The following is a 24,923-nucleotide window of genomic DNA, read 5'->3' as shown; positions in this document are numbered from 1 at the left end:
TTCACATTCAAGCATGTTAGTTGGAGAGTAAATTAAAGTGATGCAATAAATACTTACAGCATCTGCTATTCCCAGGTGCTAACAGATAGTTTGATTTAATTATTCACTGCACTTCAAATTTGAGCTTGATAGCTTGAACATAAATTTAGGGGATGCAATGAAATCTTACAGCACCTGCCAATTCCCTGCTACTAAAATATTTCTATTTAATCTGTACACTTCACTTACAAGCATGTCAGTTGCATATTAAATTAAAGTGATGCAAGAAAAACTTACAGCATCTGCTATTCCCAGGTGCTAACAGATAGTTTTTTTATTAATCACTGCACTTCACATTTGAGCATGTTAGTTGGAGAGTAAATTAAAGTGATGCAAGAAAAACTTACAGCATCTGCTATTCCCAGGTGCTAACAGATAGTTTGATTTAATTATTCACTGCACTTTAAATTTGAGCTTGATAGCTTGAACATAAATTTAAGGGATGCAATAAAATCTTACAGCACCTGCCAATTCCCTGCTACTAAAATATTTCTATTTAATCTGTACACTTCACATACAAGCATGTCAGTTGCATATTAAATTAAAGTGATGCAAGAAAAACTTACAGCATCTGCTATTCCCAGGTGCTAACAGATAGTTTTTTTTAATTAATCACTGCACTTCACATCCTAGCATGTCATCTTGAAAGTAAATTAATGTGATGCAAGAGAAGCTTACAGCATCTCATAGTCCAAGTTGCTAAAAGATAGTTTTTTGATGAATCACTGCACTTCACATTCAGGCATGTGAGTTGGAGAGTAAATGAAAGTGATGCAAAAAAAACTTACAGCATCTGCTATTCCCAGGTGCTAACAGATAGGTTTTTTTATTAATCACTGCACTTCACATTTGAGCATGTCAGCTTGAAAGTAAATTAAAGTGATGCAAGAAAAGCTTACAGCACCTGGTATTCCTAGATAGGGTCCCACCTCAGTACTATTCAGGCACAAACTTGCTTAGCTTCCAAGTTCAGATGAGATTGGACGTGCTGAAGCTGGTATGGCCGTAAACCTTAAACACTTACTCAAATTGCCTAATCATAGAAAATATGATCAAAGACCAGTCTGACATTTTTTTTTATTAATCCCTGCACTTGACATTCTAGAATGTTGTCTTGAAAGTAAATTAAAATGATGCAATAAAAGCTTACAACATCTGGTATTCGGAGGCACTAACAGACAGTTTTTTTATTAATCACTGCACTTCACATTCAAGCATGTTAGTTGGAGAGTAAATTAAAGTGATGCAATAAATACTTACAGCATCTGCTATTCCCAGGTGCTAACACATAGTTTGATTTAATTATTCACTGCACTTCAAATTTGAGCTTGATAGCTTGAACATAAATTTAAGGGATGCAATAAAATCTTACAGCACCTGCTGTTCCCTGGTACTAATAGATTTCTATTTAATCTGTACACTTCACTTACAAGCATGTCAGTTGCATATTAAATTAAAGTGATGCAAGAAAAACTTACAGCATCTGCTATTCCCAGGTGCTAACAGATAGTTTTTTGATGAATCACTGCACTTCACATTCAGGCATGTGAGTTGGAGAGTAAATGAAAGTGATGCAAAAAAAACTTACAGCATCTGCTATTCCCAGGTGCTAACAGATAGTTCTTTTTATTAATCACTGCACTTCACATTTGAGAATATCAGCTTGAAAGTAAATTAAAGTGATGCAAGAAAAGCTTACAGCACATGGTATTCTTAGGTAGGGTCCCAACTCAGTACTATCCAGGCACAAACTTGCTTAGCTTCCAAGTTCAGATGAGATTGGAGGCGTGCTGAAGCTGGTATGGCCGTAAACCTTAAACACTTACTCAAATTGCCTAATCATAGAAAATATGATCAAAGACCAATCTGACATTTTTTTTATTAATCCCTGCACTTGACATTCTAGAATGTTATCTTGAAAGTAAATTAAAATAATGCAATAAAATCTTACAACATCTGGTATTCGGAGGCACTAACAGAAAGTTTTTTGATGAATCACTGCACTTCACATTCAAGCATGTCAGTTGTAGAGTAAATTAAAGTGATGCAATAAAAATTTACAGCATCTGCTATTCCCAGGTGCTAACAGATAGGTTTTTTTATTAATCACTGCACTTCACATTTGAGCATGTCAGCTTGAAAGTAAATTAAAGTGATGCAAGAAAAGCTTACAGCATCTGCTATTCCCAGGTGCTAACAGATAGGTTTTTTTATTAATCACTGCACTTCACATTTGAGCATGTCAGCTTGAAAGTAAATTAAAGTGATGCAAGAAAAGCTTACAGCACCTGGTATTCCTAGATAGGGTCCCACCTCAGTACTATTCAGGCACAAACTTGCTTAGTTTCCAAGTTCAGATGAGATTGGACGTGCTGAAGCTGGTATGGCCGTAAACCTTAAACACTTACTCAAATTGCCTAATCATAGAAAATATGATCAAAGACCAATCTGACATTTTTTTTTATTAATCCCTGCACTTGACATTCTAGAATGTTGTCTTGAAGTAAATTAAAATGATGCAATATAAGCTTACAACATCTGGTATTCGGAGGCACTAACAGACAGTTTTTTTATTAATCACTGCACTTCACATTCAAGCATGTTAGTTGGAGAGTAAATTAAAGTGATGCAATAAATACTTACAGCATCTGCTATTCCCAGGTGCTAACAGATAGTTTGATTTAATTATTCACTGCACTTCAAATTTGAGCTTGATAGCTTGAACATAAATTTAAGGGATGCAATAAAATCTTACAGCACCTGCCAATTCCCTGCTACTAAAATATTTCTATTTAATCTGTACACTTCACATACAAGCATGTCATTTGCATATTAAATTAAAGTGATGCAAGAAAAACTTACAGCATCTGCTATTCCCAGGTGCTAACAGATAGTTTTTTTTTTAATCACTGCACTTCACATTTGAGAATATCAGCTTGAAAGTAAATTAAAGTGATGCAAGAAAAGCTTACAGCACATGGTATTCTTAGGCAGGGTCCCAACTCAGTACTATCCAGGCACAAACTTGCTTAGCTTCCAAGTTCAGATGAGATTGGAGGCGTGCTGAAGCTGGTATGGCCGTAAACCTTAAACACTTACGCAAATTGCCTAATCATAGAAAATATGATCAAAGACCAATCTGACATTTTTTTTATTAATCCCTGCACTTGACATTCTAGAATGTTATCTTGAAAGTAAATTAAAATAATGCAATAAAATCTTACAACATCTGGTATTCGGAGGCACTAACAGACAGTTTTTTTATTAATCACTGCACTTCACATTCAAGCATGTCAGTTGGAGAGTAAATTAAAGTGATGCAATAAAAATTTACAGCATCTGCTATTCCCAGGTGCTAACAGATAGTTTGATTTAATTATTCACTGCACTTCAAATTTGAGCTTGATAGCTTGAACATAAATTTAAGGGATGCAATAAAATCTTACAGCACCTGCCAATTCCCTGCTACAAAATATTTCTATTTAATCTGTACACTTCACATACAAGCATGTCAGTTGCATATTAAATTAAAGTGATGCAAGAAAAACTTACAGCATCTGCTATTCCCAGGTGCTAACAGATAGTTTTTTTTAATTAATCACTGCACTTCACATCCTAGCATGTCATCTTGAAAGTAAATTAATGTGATGCAAGAGAAGCTTACAGCATCTCATAGTCCAAGGTGCTAAAAGATAGTTTTTTGATGAATCACTGCACTTCACATTCAGGCATGTGAGTTGGAGAGTAAATGAAAGTGATGCAAAAAAAACTTACAGCATCTGCTATTCCCAGGTGCTAACAGATAGGTTTTTTTATTAATCACTGCACTTCACATTTGAGCATGTCAGCTTGAAACTAAATTAAAGTGATGCAAGAAAAGCTTACAGCACCTGCTATTCCTAGATAGGGTCCCACCTCAGTACTATTCAGGCACAAACTTGCTTAGCTTCCAAGTTCAGATGAGATTGGACGTGCTGAAGCAGGTATGGCCGTAAACCTTAAACACTTACTCAAATTGCCTAATCATAGAAAATATGATCAAAGACCAATCTGACATTTTTTTTTATTAATCCCTGCACTTGACATTCTAGAATGTTGTCTTGAAAGTAAATTAAAATGATGCAATAAAAGCTTACAACATCTGGTATTCGGAGGCACTAACAGACAGTTTTTTTATTAATCACTGCACTTCACATTCAAGCATGTTAGTTGGAGAGTAAATTAAAGTGATGCAATAAATACTTACAGCATCTGCTATTCCCAGGTGCTAACAGATAGTTTGATTTAATTATTCACTGCACTTCAAATTTGAGCTTGATAGCTTGAACATAAATTTAAGGGATGCAATAAAATCTTACAGCACCTGCTGTTCCCTGGTACTAATAGATTTCTATTTAATCTGTACACTTCACTTACAAGCATGTCAGTTGCATATTAAATTAAAGTGATGCAAGAAAAACTTACAGCATCTGCTATTCCCAGGTGCTAACAGATAGTTTTTTGATGAATCACTGCACTTCACATTCAGGCATGTGAGTTGGAGAGTAAATGAAAGTGATGCAAAAAAAACTTACAGCATCTGCTATTCCCAGGTGCTAACAGATAGGTTTTTTTATTAATCACTGCACTTCACATTTGAGCATGTCAGCTTGAAAGTAAATTAAAGTGATGCAAGAAAAGCTTACAGCACCTGGTATTCCTAGATAGGGTCCCACCTCAGTGCTATTCAGGCACAAACTTGCTTAGCTTCCAAGTTCAGATGAGATTGGACGTTCTGAAGCTGGTATGGCCGTAAACCTTAAACACTTACTCAAATTGCCTAATCATAGAAAATATGATCAAAGACCAATCTGACATTTTTTTTTATTAATCCCTGCACTTGACATTCTAGAATGTTGTCTTGAAGTAAATTAAAATGATGCAATATAAGCTTACAACATCTGGTATTCGGAGGCACTAACAGACAGTTTTTTTATTAATCACTGCACTTCACATTCAAGCATGTTAGTTGGAGAGTAAATTAAAGTGATGCAATAAATACTTACAGCATCTGCTATTCCCAGGTGCTAACAGATAGTTTGATTTAATTATTCACTGCACTTCAAATTTGAGCTTGATAGCTTGAACATAAATTTAAGGGATGCAATAAAATCTTACAGCACCTGCCAATTCCCTGCTACTAAAATATTTCTATTTAATCTGTACACTTCACATACAAGCATGTCATTTGCATATTAAATTAAAGTGATGCAAGAAAAACTTACAGCATCTGCTATTCCCAGGTGCTAACAGATAGTTTTTTTTATTAATCACTGCACTTCACATTTGAGAATATCAGCTTGAAAGTAAATTAAAGTGATGCAAGAAAAGCTTACAGCACATGGTATTCTTAGGCAGGGTCCCAACTCAGTACTATCCAGGCACAAACTTGCTTAGCTTCCAAGTTCAGATGAGATTGGAGGCGTGCTGAAGCTGGTATGGCCGTAAACCTTAAACACTTACGCAAATTGCCTAATCATAGAAAATATGATCAAAGACCAATCTGACATTTTTTTTATTAATCCCTGCACTTGACATTCTAGAATGTTATCTTGAAAGTAAATTAAAATAATGCAATAAAATCTTACAACATCTGGTATTCGGAGGCACTAACAGACAGTTTTTTTATTAATCACTGCACTTCACATTCAAGCATGTCAGTTGGAGAGTAAATTAAAGTGATGCAATAAAAATTTACAGCATCTGCTATTCCCAGGTGCTAACAGATAGTTTGATTTAATTATTCACTGCACTTCAAATTTGAGCTTGATAGCTTGAACATAAATTTAAGGGATGCAATAAAATCATACAGCACCTGCTATTCCCTGGTACTAAAAGATTTCTATTTAATCTGTACACTTCACATACAAGCATGTCAGTTGCATATTAAATTAAAGTGATGCAAGAAAAACTTACAGCATCTGCTATTCCCAGGTGCTAACAGATAGTTTTTTTTAATTAATCACTGCACTTCACATACTAGCATGTCATCTTGAAAGTAAATTAAAGTGATGCAAGAGAAGCTTACAGCATCTCATAGTCCAAGGTGCTAAAAGATAGTTTTTTGATGAATCACTGCACTTCACATTCAGGCATGTCAGTTGCATATTAAATTAAAGTGATGCAAGAAAAACTTACAGCATCTGCTATTCCCAGGTGCTAACAGATAGTTTTTTGATGAATCACTGCACTTCACATTCAGGCATGTGAGTTGGAGAGTAAATGAAAGTGATGCAAAAAAAACTTACAGCATCTGCTATTCCCAGGTGCTAACAGATAGGTTTTTTTATTAATCACTGCACTTCACATTTGAGCATGTCAGCTTGAAAGTAAATTAAAGTGATGCAAGAAAAGCTTACAGCACCTGGTATTCCTAGATAGGGTCCCACCTCAGTGCTATTCAGGCACAAACTTGCTTAGCTTCCAAGTTCAGATGAGATTGGACGTTCTGAAGCTGGTATGGCCGTAAACCTTAAACACTTACTCAAATTGCCTAATCATAGAAAATATGATCAAAGACCAATCTGACATTTTTTTTTATTAATCCCTGCACTTGACATTCTAGAATGTTGTCTTGAAGTAAATTAAAATGATGCAATATAAGCTTACAACATCTGGTATTCGGAGGCACTAACAGACAGTTTTTTTATTAATCACTGCACTTCACATTCAAGCATGTTAGTTGGAGAGTAAATTAAAGTGATGCAATAAATACTTACAGCATCTGCTATTCCCAGGTGCTAACAGATAGTTTGATTTAATTATTCACTGCACTTCAAATTTGAGCTTGATAGCTTGAACATAAATTTAAGGGATGCAATAAAATCTTACAGCACCTGCCAATTCCCTGCTACTAAAATATTTCTATTTAATCTGTACACTTCACATACAAGCATGTCATTTGCATATTAAATTAAAGTGATGCAAGAAAAACTTACAGCATCTGCTATTCCCAGGTGCTAACAGATAGTTTTTTTTATTAATCACTGCACTTCACATTTGAGAATATCAGCTTGAAAGTAAATTAAAGTGATGCAAGAAAAGCTTACAGCACATGGTATTCTTAGGCAGGGTCCCAACTCAGTACTATCCAGGCACAAACTTGCTTAGCTTCCAAGTTCAGATGAGATTGGAGGCGTGCTGAAGCTGGTATGGCCGTAAACCTTAAACACTTACGCAAATTGCCTAATCATAGAAAATATGATCAAAGACCAATCTGACATTTTTTTTATTAATCCCTGCACTTGACATTCTAGAATGTTATCTTGAAAGTAAATTAAAATAATGCAATAAAATCTTACAACATCTGGTATTCGGAGGCACTAACAGACAGTTTTTTTATTAATCACTGCACTTCACATTCAAGCATGTCAGTTGGAGAGTAAATTAAAGTGATGCAATAAAAATTTACAGCATCTGCTATTCCCAGGTGCTAACAGATAGTTTGATTTAATTATTCACTGCACTTCAAATTTGAGCTTGATAGCTTGAACATAAATTTAAGGGATGCAATAAAATCTTACAGCACCTGCCAATTCCCTGCTACTAAAATATTTCTATTTAATCTGTACACTTCACATACAAGCATGTCAGTTGCATATTAAATTAAAGTGATGCAAGAAAAACTTACAGCATCTGCTATTCCCAGGTGCTAACAGATAGTTTTTTTTAATTAATCACTGCACTTCACATCCTAGCATGTCATCTTGAAAGTAAATTAATGTGATGCAAGAGAAGCTTACAGCATCTCATAGTCCAAGGTGCTAAAAGATAGTTTTTTGATGAATCACTGCACTTCACATTCAGGCATGTGAGTTGGAGAGTAAATGAAAGTGATGCAAAAAAAACTTACAGCATCTGCTATTCCCAGGTGCTAACAGATAGGTTTTTTTATTAATCACTGCACTTCACATTTGAGCATGTCAGCTTGAAAGTAAATTAAAGAGATGCAAGAAAAGCTTACAGCACCTGCTATTCCTAGATAGGGTCCCACCTCAGTACTATTCAGGCACAAACTTGCTTAGCTTCCAAGTTCAGATGAGATTGGACGTGCTGAAGCTGGTATGGCCGTAAACCTTAAACACTTACTCAAATTGCCTAATCATAGAAAATATGATCAAAGACCAATCTGACATTTATTTTTATTAATCCCTGCACTTGACATTCTAGAATGTTGTCTTGAAAGTAAATTAAAATGATGCAATAAAAGCTTACAACATCTGGTATTCGGAGGCACTAACAGACAGTTTTTTTATTAATCACTGCACTTCACATTCAAGCATGTTAGTTGGAGAGTAAATTAAAGTGATGCAATAAATACTTACAGCATCTGCTATTCCCAGGTGCTAACAGATAGTTTGATTTAATTATTCACTGCACTTCAAATTTGAGCTTGATAGCTTGAACATAAATTTAAGGGATGCAATAAAATCTTACAGCACCTGCCAATTCCCTGCTACTAAAATATTTCTATTTAATCTGTACACTTCACATACAAGCATGTCATTTGCATATTAAATTAAAGTGATGCAAGAAAAACTTACAGCATCTGCTATTCCCAGGAGCTAACAGATAGTTTTTTTTATTAATCACTGCACTTCACATTTGAGAATATCAGCTTGAAAGTAAATTAAAGTGATGCAAGAAAAGCTTACAGCACATGGTATTCTTAGGTAGGGTCCCAACTCAGTACTATCCAGGCACAAACTTGCTTAGCTTCCAAGTTCAGATGAGATTGGAGGCGTGCTGAAGCTGGTATGGCCGTAAACCTTAAACACTTACTCAAATTGCCTAATCATAGAAAATATGATCAAAGACCAATCTGACATTTTTTTTATTAATCCCTGCACTTGACATTCTAGAATGTTATCTTGAAAGTAAATTAAAATAATGCAATAAAATCTTACAACATCTGGTATTCGGAGGCACTAACAGACAGTTTTTTTATTAATCACTGCACTTCACATTCAAGCATGTCAGTTGGAGAGTAAATTAAAGTGATGCAATAAAAATTTACAGCATCTGCTATTCCCAGGTGCTAACAGATAGTTTGATTTAATTATTCACTGCACTTCAAATTTGAGCTTGATAGCTTGAACATAAATTTAAGGGATGCAATAAAATCTTACAGCACCTGCCAATTCCCTGCTACTAAAATATTTCTATTTAATCTGTACACTTCACATACAAGCATGTCAGTTGCATATTAAATTAAAGTGATGCAAGAAAAACTTACAGCATCTGCTATTCCCAGGTGCTAACAGATAGTTTTTTGATGAATCACTGCACTTCACATTCAGGCATGTGAGTTGGAGAGTAAATGAAAGTGATGCAAAAAAAACTTACAGCATCTGCTATTCCCAGGTGCTAACAGATAGGTTTTTTTATTAATCACTGCACTTCACATTTGAGCATGTCAGCTTGAAAGTAAATTAAAGTGATGCAAGAAAAGCTTACAGCACCTGGTATTCCTAGATAGGGTCCCACCTCAGTGCTATTCAGGCACAAACTTGCTTAGCTTCCAAGTTCAGATGAGATTGGACGTTCTGAAGCTGGTATGGCCGTAAACCTTAAACACTTACTCAAATTGCCTAATCATAGAAAATATGATCAAAGACCAATCTGACATTTTTTTTATTAATCCCTGCACTTGACATTCTAGAATGTTATCTTGAAAGTAAATTAAAATAATGCAATAAAATCTTACAACATCTGGTATTCGGAGGCACTAACAGACAGTTTTTTTATTAATCACTGCACTTCACATTCAAGCATGTCAGTTGGAGAGTAAATTAAAGTGATGCAATAAAAATTTACAGCATCTGCTATTCCCAGGTGCTAACAGATAGTTTGATTTAATTATTCACTGCACTTCAAATTTGAGCTTGATAGCTTGAACATAAATTTAAGGGATGCAATAAAATCTTACAGCACCTGCCAATTCCCTGCTACTAAAATATTTCTATTTAATCTGTACACTTCACATACAAGCATGTCAGTTGCATATTAAATTAAAGTGATGCAAGAAAAACTTACAGCATCTGCTATTCCCAGGTGCTAACAGATAGTTTTTTTTAATTAATCACTGCACTTCACATCCTAGCATGTCATCTTGAAAGTAAATTAATGTGATGCAAGAGAAGCTTACAGCATCTCATAGTCCAAGGTGCTAAAAGATAGTTTTTTGATGAATCACTGCACTTCACATTCAGGCATGTGAGTTGGAGAGTAAATGAAAGTGATGCAAAAAAAACTTACAGCATCTGCTATTCCCAGGTGCTAACAGATAGGTTTTTTTATTAATCACTGCACTTCACATTTGAGCATGTCAGCTTGAAAGTAAATTAAAGAGATGCAAGAAAAGCTTACAGCACCTGCTATTCCTAGATAGGGTCCCACCTCAGTACTATTCAGGCACAAACTTGCTTAGCTTCCAAGTTCAGATGAGATTGGACGTGCTGAAGCTGGTATGGCCGTAAACCTTAAACACTTACTCAAATTGCCTAATCATAGAAAATATGATCAAAGACCAATCTGACATTTATTTTTATTAATCCCTGCACTTGACATTCTAGAATGTTGTCTTGAAAGTAAATTAAAATGATGCAATAAAAGCTTACAACATCTGGTATTCGGAGGCACTAACAGACAGTTTTTTTATTAATCACTGCACTTCACATTCAAGCATGTTAGTTGGAGAGTAAATTAAAGTGATGCAATAAATACTTACAGCATCTGCTATTCCCAGGTGCTAACAGATAGTTTGATTTAATTATTCACTGCACTTCAAATTTGAGCTTGATAGCTTGAACATAAATTTAAGGGATGCAATAAAATCTTACAGCACCTGCCAATTCCCTGCTACTAAAATATTTCTATTTAATCTGTACACTTCACATACAAGCATGTCATTTGCATATTAAATTAAAGTGATGCAAGAAAAACTTACAGCATCTGCTATTCCCAGGAGCTAACAGATAGTTTTTTTTATTAATCACTGCACTTCACATTTGAGAATATCAGCTTGAAAGTAAATTAAAGTGATGCAAGAAAAGCTTACAGCACATGGTATTCTTAGGTAGGGTCCCAACTCAGTACTATCCAGGCACAAACTTGCTTAGCTTCCAAGTTCAGATGAGATTGGAGGCGTGCTGAAGCTGGTATGGCCGTAAACCTTAAACACTTACTCAAATTGCCTAATCATAGAAAATATGATCAAAGACCAATCTGACATTTTTTTTATTAATCCCTGCACTTGACATTCTAGAATGTTATCTTGAAAGTAAATTAAAATAATGCAATAAAATCTTACAACATCTGGTATTCGGAGGCACTAACAGACAGTTTTTTTATTAATCACTGCACTTCACATTCAAGCATGTCAGTTGGAGAGTAAATTAAAGTGATGCAATAAAAATTTACAGCATCTGCTATTCCCAGGTGCTAACAGATAGTTTGATTTAATTATTCACTGCACTTCAAATTTGAGCTTGATAGCTTGAACATAAATTTAAGGGATGCAATAAAATCTTACAGCACCTGCCAATTCCCTGCTACTAAAATATTTCTATTTAATCTGTACACTTCACATACAAGCATGTCAGTTGCATATTAAATTAAAGTGATGCAAGAAAAACTTACAGCATCTGCTATTCCCAGGTGCTAACAGATAGTTTTTTGATGAATCACTGCACTTCACATTCAGGCATGTGAGTTGGAGAGTAAATGAAAGTGATGCAAAAAAAACTTACAGCATCTGCTATTCCCAGGTGCTAACAGATAGGTTTTTTTATTAATCACTGCACTTCACATTTGAGCATGTCAGCTTGAAAGTAAATTAAAGTGATGCAAGAAAAGCTTACAGCACCTGGTATTCCTAGATAGGGTCCCACCTCAGTGCTATTCAGGCACAAACTTGCTTAGCTTCCAAGTTCAGATGAGATTGGACGTTCTGAAGCTGGTATGGCCGTAAACCTTAAACACTTACTCAAATTGCCTAATCATAGAAAATATGATCAAAGACCAATCTGACATTTTTTTTTATTAATCCCTGCACTTGACATTCTAGAATGTTGTCTTGAAGTAAATTAAAATGATGCAATATAAGCTTACAACATCTGGTATTCGGAGGCACTAACAGACAGTTTTTTTATTAATCACTGCACTTCACATTCAAGCATGTCAGTTGGAGAGTAAATTAAAGTGATGCAATAAAAATTTACAGCATCTGCTATTCCCAGGTGCTAACAGATAGTTTGATTTAATTATTCACTGCACTTCAAATTTGAGCTTGATAGCTTGAACATAAATTTAAGGGATGCAATAAAATCTTACAGCACCTGCCAATTCCCTGCTACTAAAATATTTCTATTTAATCTGTACACTTCACATACAAGCATGTCATTTGCATATTAAATTAAAGTGATGCAAGAAAAACTTACAGCATCTGCTATTCCCAGGTGCTAACAGATAGGTTTTTTTATTAATCACTGCACTTCACATTTGAGCATGTCAGCTTGAAAGTAAATTAAAGTGATGCAAGAAAAGCTTACAGCACCTGGTATTCCTAGATAGGGTCCCACCTCAGTGCTATTCAGGCACAAACTTGCTTAGCTTCCAAGTTCAGATGAGATTGGACGTTCTGAAGCTGGTATGGCCGTAAACCTTAAACACTTACTCAAATTGCCTAATCATAGAAAATATGATCAAAGACCAATCTGACATTTTTTTTTATTAATCCCTGCACTTGACATTCTAGAATGTTGTCTTGAAGTAAATTAAAATGATGCAATATAAGCTTACAACATCTGGTATTCGGAGGCACTAACAGACAGTTTTTTTATTAATCACTGCACTTCACATTCAAGCATGTTAGTTGGAGAGTAAATTAAAGTGATGCAATAAATACTTACAGCATCTGCTATTCCCAGGTGCTAACAGATAGTTTGATTTAATTATTCACTGCACTTCAAATTTGAGCTTGATAGCTTGAACATAAATTTAAGGGATGCAATAAAATCTTACAGCACCTGCCAATTCCCTGCTACTAAAATATTTCTATTTAATCTGTACACTTCACATACAAGCATGTCATTTGCATATTAAATTAAAGTGATGCAAGAAAAACTTACAGCATCTGCTATTCCCAGGTGCTAACAGATAGTTTTTTTTATTAATCACTGCACTTCACATTTGAGAATATCAGCTTGAAAGTAAATTAAAGTGATGCAAGAAAAGCTTACAGCACATGGTATCCTTAGGTAGGGTCCCAACTCAGTACTATCCAGGCACAAACTTGCTTAGCTTCCAAGTTCAGATGAGATTGGAGGCGTGCTGAAGCTGGTATGGCCGTAAACCTTAAACACTTACTCAAATTGCCTAATCATAGAAAATATGATCAAAGACCAATCTGACATTTTTTTTATTAATCCCTGCACTTGACATTCTAGAATGTTATCTTGAAAGTAAATTAAAATAATGCAATAAAATCTTACAACATCTGGTATTCGGAGGCACTAACAGACAGTTTTTTTATTAATCACTGCACTTCACATTCAAGCATGTTAGTTGGAGAGTAAATTAAAGTGATGCAATAAATACTTACAGCATCTGCTATTCCCAGGTGCTAACAGATAGTTTGATTTAATTATTCACTGCACTTCAAATTTGAGCTTGATAGCTTGAACATAAATTTAAGGGATGCAATAAAATCTTACAGCACCTGCCAATTCCCTGCTACTAAAATATTTCTATTTAATCTGTACACTTCACATACAAGCATGTCATTTGCATATTAAATTAAAGTGATGCAAGAAAAACTTACAGCATCTGCTATTCCCAGGTGCTAACAGATAGTTTTTTTTATTAATCACTGCACTTCACATTTGAGCATGTCAGCTTGAAAGTAAATTAAAGTGATGCAAGAAAAGCTTACAGCACCTGGTATTCCTAGATAGGGTCCCACCTCAGTGCTATTCAGGCACAAACTTGCTTAGCTTCGAAGTTCAGATGAGATTGGACGTTCTGAAGCTGGTATGGCCGTAAACCTTAAACACTTACTCAAATTGCCTAATCATAGAAAATATGATCAAAGACCAATCTGACATTTTTTTTTATTAATCCCTGCACTTGACATTCTAGAATGTTGTCTTGAAGTAAATTAAAATGATGCAATATAAGCTTACAACATCTGGTATTCGGAGGCACTAACAGACAGTTTTTTTATTAATCACTGCACTTCACATTCAAGCATGTTAGTTGGAGAGTAAATTAAAGTGATGCAATAAATACTTACAGCATCTGCTATTCCCAGGTGCTAACAGATAGTTTGATTTAATTATTCACTGCACTTCAAATTTGAGCTTGATAGCTTGAACATAAATTTAAGGGATGCAATAAAATCTTACAGCACCTGCCAATTCCCTGCTACTAAAATATTTCTATTTAATCTGTACACTTCACATACAAGCATGTCATTTGCATATTAAATTAAAGTGATGCAAGAAAAACTTACAGCATCTGCTATTCCCAGGTGCTAACAGATAGTTTTTTTAATTAATCACTGCACTTCACATCCTAGCATGTCATCTTGAAAGTAAATTAAAGTGATGCAAGAGAAGCTTAAAGCATCTCATAGTCCAAGGTGCTAAAAGATAGTTTTTTGATGAATCACTGCACTTCACATTCAGGCATGTGAGTTGGAGAGTAAATGAAAGTGATGCAAAAAAAACTTACAGCATCTGCTATTCCCAGGTGCTAACAGATAGTTTTTTTTATTAATCACTGCACTTCACATTTGAGAATGTCAGCTTGAAAGTAAATTAAAGTGATGCAAGAAAAGCTTACAGCACATGGTATTCCTAGGTAAGGTCGCACCTCAGTACTATCCAGGCACAAACTTGCTTAGCTTCCAAGTTCAGATGAGATTGGAGGCGTGCTGAAGCTGGTATGGCCGTAAACCTTAAACACTTACTCAAATTGCCTAATCATAGAAAATATGATCAAAGACCAATCTGACATTTTTTTTTATTAATCCCTGCACTTGACATTCTAGAATGTTATCTTGAAAGTAAATTAAAATGATGCAATAAAAGCTTACAACATCTGGTATTCGGAGGCACTAACAGACAGTTTTTTTATTAATCACTGCACTTCACATTCAAGCATGTTAGTTGGAGAGTAAATTAAAGTGATGCAATAAATACTTACAGCATCTGCTATTCCCAGGTGCTAACAGATAGTTTGATTTAATTATTCACTGCACTTCAAATTTGAGCTTGATAGCTTGAACATAAATTTAAGGGATGCAATAAAATCTTACAGCACCTGCTATTCCCTGGTACTAAAATATTTCTATTTAATCTGTACACTTCACATACAAGCATGTCAGTTTCATATTAAATTAAAGTGATGCAAGAAAAACTTACAGCATCTGCTATTCCCAGGTGCTAACAGATAGGTTTTTTTATTAATCACTGCACTTCACATCCTAGCATGTCATCTTGAAAGTAAATTAATGTGATGCAAGAGAAGCTTACAGCAGCTCGTAGTCCAAGGTGCTAAAAGATAGTTTTTTGATGAATCACTGCACTTCATATTCAGGCATGTGAGTTGGAGAGTAAATGAAAGTGATGTAAAAAAACCTTACAGCATCTGCTATTCCCAGGTGCTAACAGATAGGTTTTTTTATTAATCACTGCACTTCACATTTGAGCATGTCAGCTTGAAAGTAAATTAAAGTGATGCAAGAAAAGCTTACAGCACCTGGCATTCCTAGATAGGGTCCCACCTCAGTACTATTCAGGCACAAACTTGCTTAGCTTCCAAGTTCAGATGAGATTGGACGTCCTGAAGCTGGTATGGCCGTAAACCTTAAACACTTACTCAAATTGCCTAATCATAGAAAATATGATCAAAGACCAATCTGACATTTTTTTTATTAATCCCTGCACTTGACATTCTAAAATGTTATCTTGAAAGTAAATTAAAATGATGCAATAAAAGCTTACAACATCTGGTATTCGGAGGCACTAACAGACAGTTTTTTTATTAATCACTGCACTTCACATTTGAGCATGTCAGCTTGAAAGTAAATTAAAGTGATGCAAGAAAAGCTTACAGCACCTGGTATTCCTAGATAGGGTCCCACCTCAGTGCTATTCAGGCACAAACTTGCTTAGCTTCGAAGTTCAGATGAGATTGGACGTTCTGAAGCTGGTATGGCCGTAAACCTTAAACACTTACTCAAATTGCCTAATCATAGAAAATATGATCAAAGACCAATCTGACATTTTTTTTTATTAATCCCTGCACTTGACATTCTAGAATGTTGTCTTGAAGTAAATTAAAATGATGCAATATAAGCTTACAACATCTGGTATTCGGAGGCACTAACAGACAGTTTTTTTATTAATCACTGCACTTCACATTCAAGCATGTTAGTTGGAGAGTAAATTAAAGTGATGCAATAAATACTTACAGCATCTGCTATTCCCAGGTGCTAACAGATAGTTTGATTTAATTATTCACTGCACTTCAAATTTGAGCTTGATAGCTTGAACATAAATTTAAGGGATGCAATAAAATCTTACAGCACCTGCCAATTCCCTGCTACTAAAATATTTCTATTTAATCTGTACACTTCACATACAAGCATGTCATTTGCATATTAAATTAAAGTGATGCAAGAAAAACTTACAGCATCTGCTATTCCCAGGTGCTAACAGATAGTTTTTTTAATTAATCACTGCACTTCACATCCTAGCATGTCATCTTGAAAGTAAATTAAAGTGATGCAAGAGAAGCTTAAAGCATCTCATAGTCCAAGGTGCTAAAAGATAGTTTTTTGATGAATCACTGCACTTCACATTCAGGCATGTGAGTTGGAGAGTAAATGAAAGTGATGCAAAAAAAACTTACAGCATCTGCTATTCCCAGGTGCTAACAGATAGTTTTTTTTATTAATCACTGCACTTCACATTTGAGAATGTCAGCTTGAAAGTAAATTAAAGTGATGCAAGAAAAGCTTACAGCACATGGTATTCCTAGGTAAGGTCGCACCTCAGTACTATCCAGGCACAAACTTGCTTAGCTTCCAAGTTCAGATGAGATTGGAGGCGTGCTGAAGCTGGTATGGCCGTAAACCTTAAACACTTACTCAAATTGCCTAATCATAGAAAATATGATCAAAGACCAATCTGACATTTTTTTTTATTAATCCCTGCACTTGACATTCTAGAATGTTATCTTGAAAGTAAATTAAAATGATGCAATAAAAGCTTACAACATCTGGTATTCGGAGGCACTAACAGACAGTTTTTTTATTAATCACTGCACTTCACATTCAAGCATGTTAGTTGGAGAGTAAATTAAAGTGATGCAATAAATACTTACAGCATCTGCTATTCCCAGGTGCTAACAGATAGTTTGATTTAATTATTCACTGCACTTCAAATTTGAGCTTGATAGCTTGAACATAAATTTAAGGGATGCAATAAAATCTTACAGCACCTGCTATTCCCTGGTACTAAAATATTTCTATTTAATCTGTACACTTCACATACAAGCATGTCAGTTTCATATTAAATTAAAGTGATGCAAGAAAAACTTACAGCATCTGCTATTCCCAGGTGCTAACAGATAGGTTTTTTTATTAATCACTGCACTTCACATCCTAGCATGTCATCTTGAAAGTAAATTAATGTGATGCAAGAGAAGCTTACAGCAGCTCGTAGTCCAAGGTGCTAAAAGATAGTTTTTTGATGAATCACTGCACTTCATATTCAGGCATGTGAGTTGGAGAGTAAATGAAAGTGATGTAAAAAAACCTTACAGCATCTGCTATTCCCAGGTGCTAACAGATAGGTTTTTTTATTAATCACTGCACTTCACATTTGAGCATGTCAGCTTGAAAGTAAATTAAAGTGATGCAAGAAAAGCTTACAGCACCTGGCATTCCTAGATAGGGTCCCACCTCAGTACTATTCAGGCACAAACTTGCTTAGCTTCCAAGTTCAGATGAGATTGGACGTCCTGAAGCTGGTATGGCCGTAAACCTTAAACACTTACTCAAATTGCCTAATCATAGAAAATATGATCAAAGACCAATCTGACATTTTTTTTATTAATCCCTGCACTTGACATTCTAAAATGTTATCTTGAAAGTAAATTAAAATGATGCAATAAAAGCTTACAACATCTGGTATTCGGAGGCACTAACAGACAGTTTTTTTATTAATCACTGCACTTCACATTCAAGCATGTCAGTTGGAGAGTAAATTAAAGTGATGCAATAAAAACTTACAGCATCTGCTATTCCCAGGTGCTAACAGATAGTTTGATTTAATTATTCACTGCACTTCAAATTTGAGCTTGATAGCTTGAACATAAATTTAAGGGATGCAATAAAATCATACAGCACCTGCTATTCCCTGGTACTAAAAGATTTCTATTTAATCTGTACACTTCACATACAAGCATGTCAGTTGCATATTAAATTAAAGTGATGCAAGAAAAACTTACAGCATCTGCTATTCCCAGGTGCTAACAGATAGGTTTTTTTAATTAATCACTGCACTTCACATCCTAGCATGTCATCTTGAAAGTAAATTAAAGTGATGCAAGAGAAGCTTAAAGCATCTCATAGTCCAAGGTGCTAAAAGATAGTTTTTTGATGAATCACTGCACTTCACATTCAGGCATGTGAGTTGGAGAGTAAATGAAAGTGATGTAAAAAAACCTTACAGCATCTGCTATTCCCAGGTGCTAACAGATAGGTTTTTTTATTAATCACTGCACTTCACATTTGAGCATGTCAGCTTGAAAGTAAATTAAAGTGATGCAAGAAAAGCTTACAGCACCTGGCATTCCTAGATAGGGTCCCACCTCAGTACTATTCAGGCACAAACTTGCTTAGCTTCCAAGTTCAGATGAGATTGGACGTCCTGAAGCTGGTATGGCCGTAAACCTTAAACACTTACTCAAATTGCCTAATCATAGAAAATATGATCAAAGACCAATCTGACATTTTTTTTATTAATCCCTGCACTTGACATTCTAAAATGTTATCTTGAAAGTAAATTAAAATGATGCAATAAAAGCTTACAACATCTGGTATTCGGAGGCACTAACAGACAGTTTTTTTATTAATCACTGCACTTCACATTCAAGCATGTCAGTTGGAGAGTAAATTAAAGTGATGCAATAAAAACTTACAGCATCTGCTATTCCCAGGTGCTAACAGATAGTTTGATTTAATTATTCACTGCACTTCAAATTTGAGCTTGATAGCTTGAACATAAATTTAAGGGATGCAATAAAATCATACAGCACCTGCTATTCCCTGGTACTAAAAGATTTCTATTTAATCTGTACACTTCACATACAAGCATGTCAGTTGCATATTAAATTAAAGTGATGCAAGAAAAACTTACAGCATCTGCTATTCCCAGGTGCTAACAGATAGGTTTTTTTAATTAATCACTGCACTTCACATCCTAGCATGTCATCTTGAAAGTAAATTAAAGTGATGCAAGAGAAGCTTAAAGCATCTCATAGTCCAAGGTGCTAAAAGATAGTTTTTTGATGAATCACTGCACTTCACATTCAGGCATGTGAGTTGGAGAGTAAATGAAAGTGATGTAAAAAAACCTTACAGCATCTGCTATTCCCAGGTGCTAACAGATAGGTTTTTTTATTAATCACTGCACTTCACATTTGAGCATGTCAGCTTGAAAGTAAATTAAAGTGATGCAAGAAAAGCTTGCAGCACCTGGCATTCCTAGATAGGGTCCCACCTCAGTACTATTCAGGCACAAACTTGCTTAGCTTCCAAGTTCAGATGAGATTGGACGTCCTGAAGCTGGTATGGCCGTAAACCTTAAACACTTACTCAAATTGCCTAATCATAGAAAATATGATCAAAGACCAATCTGACATTTTTTTTATTAATCCCTGCACTTGACATTCTAAAATGTTATCTTGAAAGTAAATTAAAATGATGCAATAAAAGCTTACAACATCTGGTATTCGGAGGCACTAACAGACAGTTTTTTTATTAATCACTGCACTTCACATTCAAGCATGTCAGTTGGAGAGTAAATTAAAGTGATGCAATAAAAACTTACAGCATCTGCTATTCCCAGGTGCTAACAGATAGTTTGATTTAATTATTCACTGCACTTCAAATTTGAGCTTGATAGCTTGAACATAAATTTAAGGGATGCAATAAAATCATACAGCACCTGCTATTCCCTGGTACTAAAAGATTTCTATTTAATCTGTACACTTCACATACAAGCATGTCAGTTGCATATTAAATTAAAGTGATGCAAGAAAAACTTACAGCATCTGCTATTCCCAGGTGCTAACAGATAGGTTTTTTTAATTAATCACTGCACTTCACATCCTAGCATGTCATCTTGAAAGTAAATTAAAGTGATGCAAGAGAAGCTTAAAGCATCTCATAGTCCAAGGTGCTAAAAGATAGTTTTTTGATGAATCACTGCACTTCACATTCAGGCATGTGAGTTGGAGAGTAAATGAAAGTGATGTAAAAAAACCTTACAGCATCTGCTATTCCCAGGTGCTAACAGATAGGTTTTTTTATTAATCACTGCACTTCACATTTGAGCATGTCAGCTTGAAAGTAAATTAAAGTGATGCAAGAAAAGCTTACAGCACCTGGCATTCCTAGATAGGGTCCCACCTCAGTACTATTCAGGCACAAACTTGCTTAGCTTCCAAGTTCAGATGAGATTGGACGTCCTGAAGCTGGTATGGCCGTAAACCTTAAACACTTACTCAAATTGCCTAATCATAGAAAATATGATCAAAGACCAATCTGACATTTTTTTTATTAATCCCTGCACTTGACATTCTAAAATGTTATCTTGAAAGTAAATTAAAATGATGCAATAAAAGCTTACAACATCTGGTATTCGGAGGCACTAACAGACAGTTTTTTTATTAATCACTGCACTTCACATTCAAGCATGTCAGTTGGAGAGTAAATTAAAGTGATGCAATAAAAACTTACAGCATCTGCTATTCCCAGGTGCTAACAGATAGTTTGATTTAATTATTCACTGCACTTCAAATTTGAGCTTGATAGCTTGTACATAAATTTAAGGGATGCAATAAAATCATACAGCACCTGCTATTCCCTGGTACTAAAAGATTTCTATTTAATCTGTACACTTCACATACAAGCATGTCAGTTGCATATTAAATTAAAGTGATGCAAGAAAAACTTACAGCATCTGCTATTCCCAGGTGCTAACAGATAGGTTTTTTTAATTAATCACTGCACTTCACATCCTAGCATGTCATCTTGAAAGTAAATTAAAGTGATGCAAGAGAAGCTTAAAGCATCTCATAGTCCAAGGTGCTAAAAGATAGTTTTTTGATGAATCACTGCACTTCACATTCAGGCATGTGAGTTGGAGAGTAAATGAAAGTGATGTAAAAAAACCTTACAGCATCTGCTATTCCCAGGTGCTAACAGATAGGTTTTTTTATTAATCACTGCACTTCACATTTGAGCATGTCAGCTTGAAAGTAAATTAAAGTGATGCAAGAAAGGCTTACAGCACATGGTATTCCTAGATAGGGTCCCACCTCAGTACTATTCAGGCACAAACTTGCTTAACTTCCAAGTTCAGATGAGATTGGAGGCGTGCTGAAGCTGGTATGGCCGTAAACCTTAAACACTTACTCAAATTGCCTAATCATAGAAAATATGATCAAAGACCAATCTGACATTTTTTTTAATTAATCCCTGCACTTGACATTCTAGAATGTTGTCTAGAAAGTAAATTAAAATGATGCAATAAAAGCTTACAACATCTGGTATTCGGAGGCACTAACAGACAGTTTTTTTATTAATCACTGCACTTCACATTCAAGCATGTCAGTTGGAGAGTAAATTAAAGTGATGCAATAAAAACTTACAGCATCTGCTATTCCCAGGTGCTAACAGATAGTTTGATTTAATTATTCACTGCACTTCAAATTTGAGCATGATAGCTTGAACATAAATTTAAGGGATGCAATAAAATCTTACAGCACCTGCTATTCCCTGGTACTAATAGATTTCTATTTAATCTGTACACTTCACATACAAGCATGTCAGTTGCATATTAAATTAAAGTGATGCAAGAAAAACTTACAGCATCTGCTATTCCCAGGTGCTAACAGAGAGGTTTTTTATTAATCACTGCACTTCACATTTGAGCATGTCAGCTTGAAAGTAAATTAAAGTGTGCAAGAAAAGCTTACAGCACCTTGTATTCCTAGATAGGGTCCCACCTCAGTACTATTCAGGCACAAACTTGCTTAGCTTCCAAGTTCAGATGAGATTGGACGTTCTGAAGCTGGTATGGCCGTAAACCTTAAACACTTAGTCAAATTGCCTAATCATAGAAAATATGATCAAAGACCAATCTGACATTTTTTTTATTAATCCCTGCACTTGCCATTCTAGAATGTTATCTTGAAAGTAAATTAAAATGATGCAATAAAAGCTTACAACATCTGGTATTCGGAGGCACTAACAGACAGTTTTTTTTATTAATCACTGCACTTCACATTCAAGCATGTCAGTTGGAGAGTAAATTAAAGTGATGCAATAAAAACTTACAGCATCTGCTATTCCCAGGTGCTAACATATAGTTTGATTTAATTATTCACTGCACTTCAAATTTGAGCATGATTGCTTGAACATAAATTTAAGGGATGCAATAAAATCTTACAGCACCTGCTATTCCCTGGTACTAAAAGATTTCTATTTAATCTGTACACGTCACATACAAGCATGTCAGTTGCATATTAAATTAAAGTGATGCAAGAAAAACTTACAGCATCTGCTATTCCCAGGTGCTAACAGATAGGTTTTTTTAATTAATCACTGCACTTCACATCCTAGCATGTCATCTTGAAAGTAAATTAAAGTGATGCAAGAGAAGCGTACAGCATCTCATAGTCCAAGGTGCTAAAAGATAGTTTTTTGATGAATCACTGCACTTCACATTCAGGCATGTGAGTTGGAGAGTAAATGAAAGTGATGCAAAAAAAACTTACAGCATCTGCTATTCCCAGATGCTAACAGATAGTTTTTTTTATTAATCACTGCACTTCACATTTGAGAATGTCAGCTTGAAAGTAAATTAAAGTGATGCAAGAAAAGCTTACAGCACCTGGTATTCCTAGATAGGGTCCCACCTCAGTACTATTCAGGCACAAACTTGCTTAGCTTCCAAGTTCAGATGAGATTGGACGTCCTGAAGCTGGTATGGCCGTAAACCTTATACACTTAGTCAAATTGCCTAATCATAGAAAATATGATCAAAGACCAATCTGACATTTTTTTTATTAATCCCTGCACTTGACATTCTAAAATGTTGTCTTGAAAGTAAATTAAAATGATGCAATAAAAGCTTACAACATCTGGAATTCGGAGGCACTAACAGACAGTTTTTTTATTAATCACTGCACTTTACATTCAAGCATGTTAGTTGGAGAGTAAATTAAAGTGATGCAATAAATACTTACAGCATCTGCTATTCCCAGGTGCTAACAGATAGTTTGATTTAATTATTCACTGCACTTCAAATTTGAGCATGATAGCTTGAACATAAATTTAAGGGATGCAATAAAATCTTACAGCACCTGCTATTCCCTGGTACTAAAAGATTTCTATTTAATCTGTACACTTCACATACAAGCATGTCAGTTGCATATTAAATTAAAGTGATGCAAGAAAAACTTACAGCATCTGCTATTCCCAGGTGCTAACAGAGAGGTTTTTTATTAATCACTGCACTTCACATTTGAGCATGTCAGCTTGAAAGTAAATTAAAGTGTGCAAGAAAAGCTTACAGCACCTTGTATTCCTAGATAGGGTCCCACCTCAGTACTATTCAGGCACAAACTTGCTTAGCTTCCAAGTTCAGATGAGATTGGACGTTCTGAAGCTGGTATGGCCGTAAACCTTAAACACTTAGTCAAATTGCCTAATCATAGAAAATATGATCAAAGACCAATCTGACATTTTTTTTATTAATCCCTGCACTTGACATTCTAGAATGTTATCTTGAAAGTAAATTAAAATGATGCAATAAAAGCTTACAACATCTGGTATTCGGAGGCACTAACAGACAGTTTTTTTTATTAATCACTGCACTTCACATTCAAGCATGTCAGTTGGAGAGTAAATTAAAGTGATGCAATAAAAACTTAGAGCATCTGCTATTCCCAGGTGCTAACATATAGTTTGATTTAATTATTCACTGCACTTCAAATTTGAGCATGATTGCTTGAACATAAATTTAAGGGATGCAATAAAATCTTACAGCACCTGCTATTCCCTGGTACTAAAAGATTTCTATTTAATCTGTACACTTCACATACAAGCATGTCAGTTGCATATTAAATTAAAGTGATGCAAGAAAAACTTACAGCATCTGCTATTCCCAGGTGCTAACAGATAGGTTTTTTTATTAATCACTGCACTTCACATTTGAGAATGTCAGCTTGAAAGTAAATTAAAGTGATGCAAGAAAAGCTTACAGCACCTGGTATTCCTAGATAGGGTCCCACCTCAGTACTATTCAGGCACAAACTTGCTTAGCTTCCAAGTTCAGAGGAGATTGGACGTCCTGAAGCTGGTATGGCCGTAAACCTTATACACTTAGTCAAATTGCCTAATCATAGAAAATATGATCAAAGACCAATCTGACATTTTTTTTTATTAATCCCTGCACTTGACATTCTAGAATGTTGTCTTGAAAGTAAATTAAAATGATGCAATAAAAGCTTACAACATCTGGTATTCGGAGGCACTAACAGAC

At 35.1% G+C, this 24,923-nt stretch overlaps 30 pseudogenes; all 30 read right to left on the bottom strand.

Annotated features, from left to right (window-relative positions):
* Positions 1–931: 931 nt before the first annotated feature.
* Positions 932–1,050, bottom strand: LOC145643914 (5S ribosomal RNA; annotated as a pseudogene).
* A 681-nt stretch (positions 1,051–1,731) lies between these two features.
* LOC145645602 (5S ribosomal RNA) lies at positions 1,732–1,852 on the bottom strand (annotated as a pseudogene).
* Positions 1,853–2,315: 463 nt separating this feature from the next.
* Positions 2,316–2,434, bottom strand: LOC145644964 (5S ribosomal RNA; annotated as a pseudogene).
* A 570-nt stretch (positions 2,435–3,004) lies between these two features.
* LOC145645697 (5S ribosomal RNA) lies at positions 3,005–3,125 on the bottom strand (annotated as a pseudogene).
* Positions 3,126–3,917: 792 nt separating this feature from the next.
* On the bottom strand, positions 3,918–4,036 carry LOC145644691 (5S ribosomal RNA; annotated as a pseudogene).
* Positions 4,037–4,717: 681 nt separating this feature from the next.
* Positions 4,718–4,836, bottom strand: LOC145645036 (5S ribosomal RNA; annotated as a pseudogene).
* A 571-nt stretch (positions 4,837–5,407) lies between these two features.
* On the bottom strand, positions 5,408–5,528 carry LOC145645696 (5S ribosomal RNA; annotated as a pseudogene).
* A 902-nt stretch (positions 5,529–6,430) lies between these two features.
* LOC145645035 (5S ribosomal RNA) lies at positions 6,431–6,549 on the bottom strand (annotated as a pseudogene).
* Positions 6,550–7,120: 571 nt separating this feature from the next.
* LOC145645694 (5S ribosomal RNA) lies at positions 7,121–7,241 on the bottom strand (annotated as a pseudogene).
* A 793-nt stretch (positions 7,242–8,034) lies between these two features.
* On the bottom strand, positions 8,035–8,153 carry LOC145644357 (5S ribosomal RNA; annotated as a pseudogene).
* A 572-nt stretch (positions 8,154–8,725) lies between these two features.
* On the bottom strand, positions 8,726–8,846 carry LOC145645601 (5S ribosomal RNA; annotated as a pseudogene).
* Positions 8,847–9,527: 681 nt separating this feature from the next.
* LOC145645034 (5S ribosomal RNA) lies at positions 9,528–9,646 on the bottom strand (annotated as a pseudogene).
* A 793-nt stretch (positions 9,647–10,439) lies between these two features.
* Positions 10,440–10,558, bottom strand: LOC145644356 (5S ribosomal RNA; annotated as a pseudogene).
* A 572-nt stretch (positions 10,559–11,130) lies between these two features.
* On the bottom strand, positions 11,131–11,251 carry LOC145645600 (5S ribosomal RNA; annotated as a pseudogene).
* Positions 11,252–11,932: 681 nt separating this feature from the next.
* Positions 11,933–12,051, bottom strand: LOC145645033 (5S ribosomal RNA; annotated as a pseudogene).
* A 571-nt stretch (positions 12,052–12,622) lies between these two features.
* LOC145645032 (5S ribosomal RNA) lies at positions 12,623–12,741 on the bottom strand (annotated as a pseudogene).
* Positions 12,742–14,004: 1,263 nt separating this feature from the next.
* On the bottom strand, positions 14,005–14,123 carry LOC145646163 (5S ribosomal RNA; annotated as a pseudogene).
* Positions 14,124–14,915: 792 nt separating this feature from the next.
* On the bottom strand, positions 14,916–15,036 carry LOC145646228 (5S ribosomal RNA; annotated as a pseudogene).
* A 792-nt stretch (positions 15,037–15,828) lies between these two features.
* On the bottom strand, positions 15,829–15,947 carry LOC145644677 (5S ribosomal RNA; annotated as a pseudogene).
* A 241-nt stretch (positions 15,948–16,188) lies between these two features.
* LOC145646162 (5S ribosomal RNA) lies at positions 16,189–16,307 on the bottom strand (annotated as a pseudogene).
* Positions 16,308–17,099: 792 nt separating this feature from the next.
* Positions 17,100–17,220, bottom strand: LOC145646227 (5S ribosomal RNA; annotated as a pseudogene).
* A 792-nt stretch (positions 17,221–18,012) lies between these two features.
* Positions 18,013–18,131, bottom strand: LOC145644676 (5S ribosomal RNA; annotated as a pseudogene).
* A 792-nt stretch (positions 18,132–18,923) lies between these two features.
* LOC145644675 (5S ribosomal RNA) lies at positions 18,924–19,042 on the bottom strand (annotated as a pseudogene).
* A 792-nt stretch (positions 19,043–19,834) lies between these two features.
* Positions 19,835–19,953, bottom strand: LOC145645483 (5S ribosomal RNA; annotated as a pseudogene).
* Positions 19,954–20,745: 792 nt separating this feature from the next.
* LOC145644674 (5S ribosomal RNA) lies at positions 20,746–20,864 on the bottom strand (annotated as a pseudogene).
* Positions 20,865–21,656: 792 nt separating this feature from the next.
* Positions 21,657–21,777, bottom strand: LOC145645330 (5S ribosomal RNA; annotated as a pseudogene).
* A 569-nt stretch (positions 21,778–22,346) lies between these two features.
* On the bottom strand, positions 22,347–22,465 carry LOC145644974 (5S ribosomal RNA; annotated as a pseudogene).
* A 793-nt stretch (positions 22,466–23,258) lies between these two features.
* On the bottom strand, positions 23,259–23,377 carry LOC145644165 (5S ribosomal RNA; annotated as a pseudogene).
* A 568-nt stretch (positions 23,378–23,945) lies between these two features.
* LOC145644973 (5S ribosomal RNA) lies at positions 23,946–24,064 on the bottom strand (annotated as a pseudogene).
* Positions 24,065–24,635: 571 nt separating this feature from the next.
* On the bottom strand, positions 24,636–24,754 carry LOC145644992 (5S ribosomal RNA; annotated as a pseudogene).
* Between the last annotated feature and the right edge of the window lie 169 nt (positions 24,755–24,923).

Source organism: Electrophorus electricus, chromosome 13 (assembly GCF_041902795.1).
Source record: "Electrophorus electricus isolate QZ-2024a chromosome 13, ASM4190279v1, whole genome shotgun sequence".
Taxonomy (NCBI): domain Eukaryota; kingdom Metazoa; phylum Chordata; class Actinopteri; order Gymnotiformes; family Gymnotidae; genus Electrophorus; species Electrophorus electricus.
The sequence above is the reverse complement of the archived record's forward strand: the minus strand, read 5'-3'. Positions and strand labels throughout refer to the sequence as shown.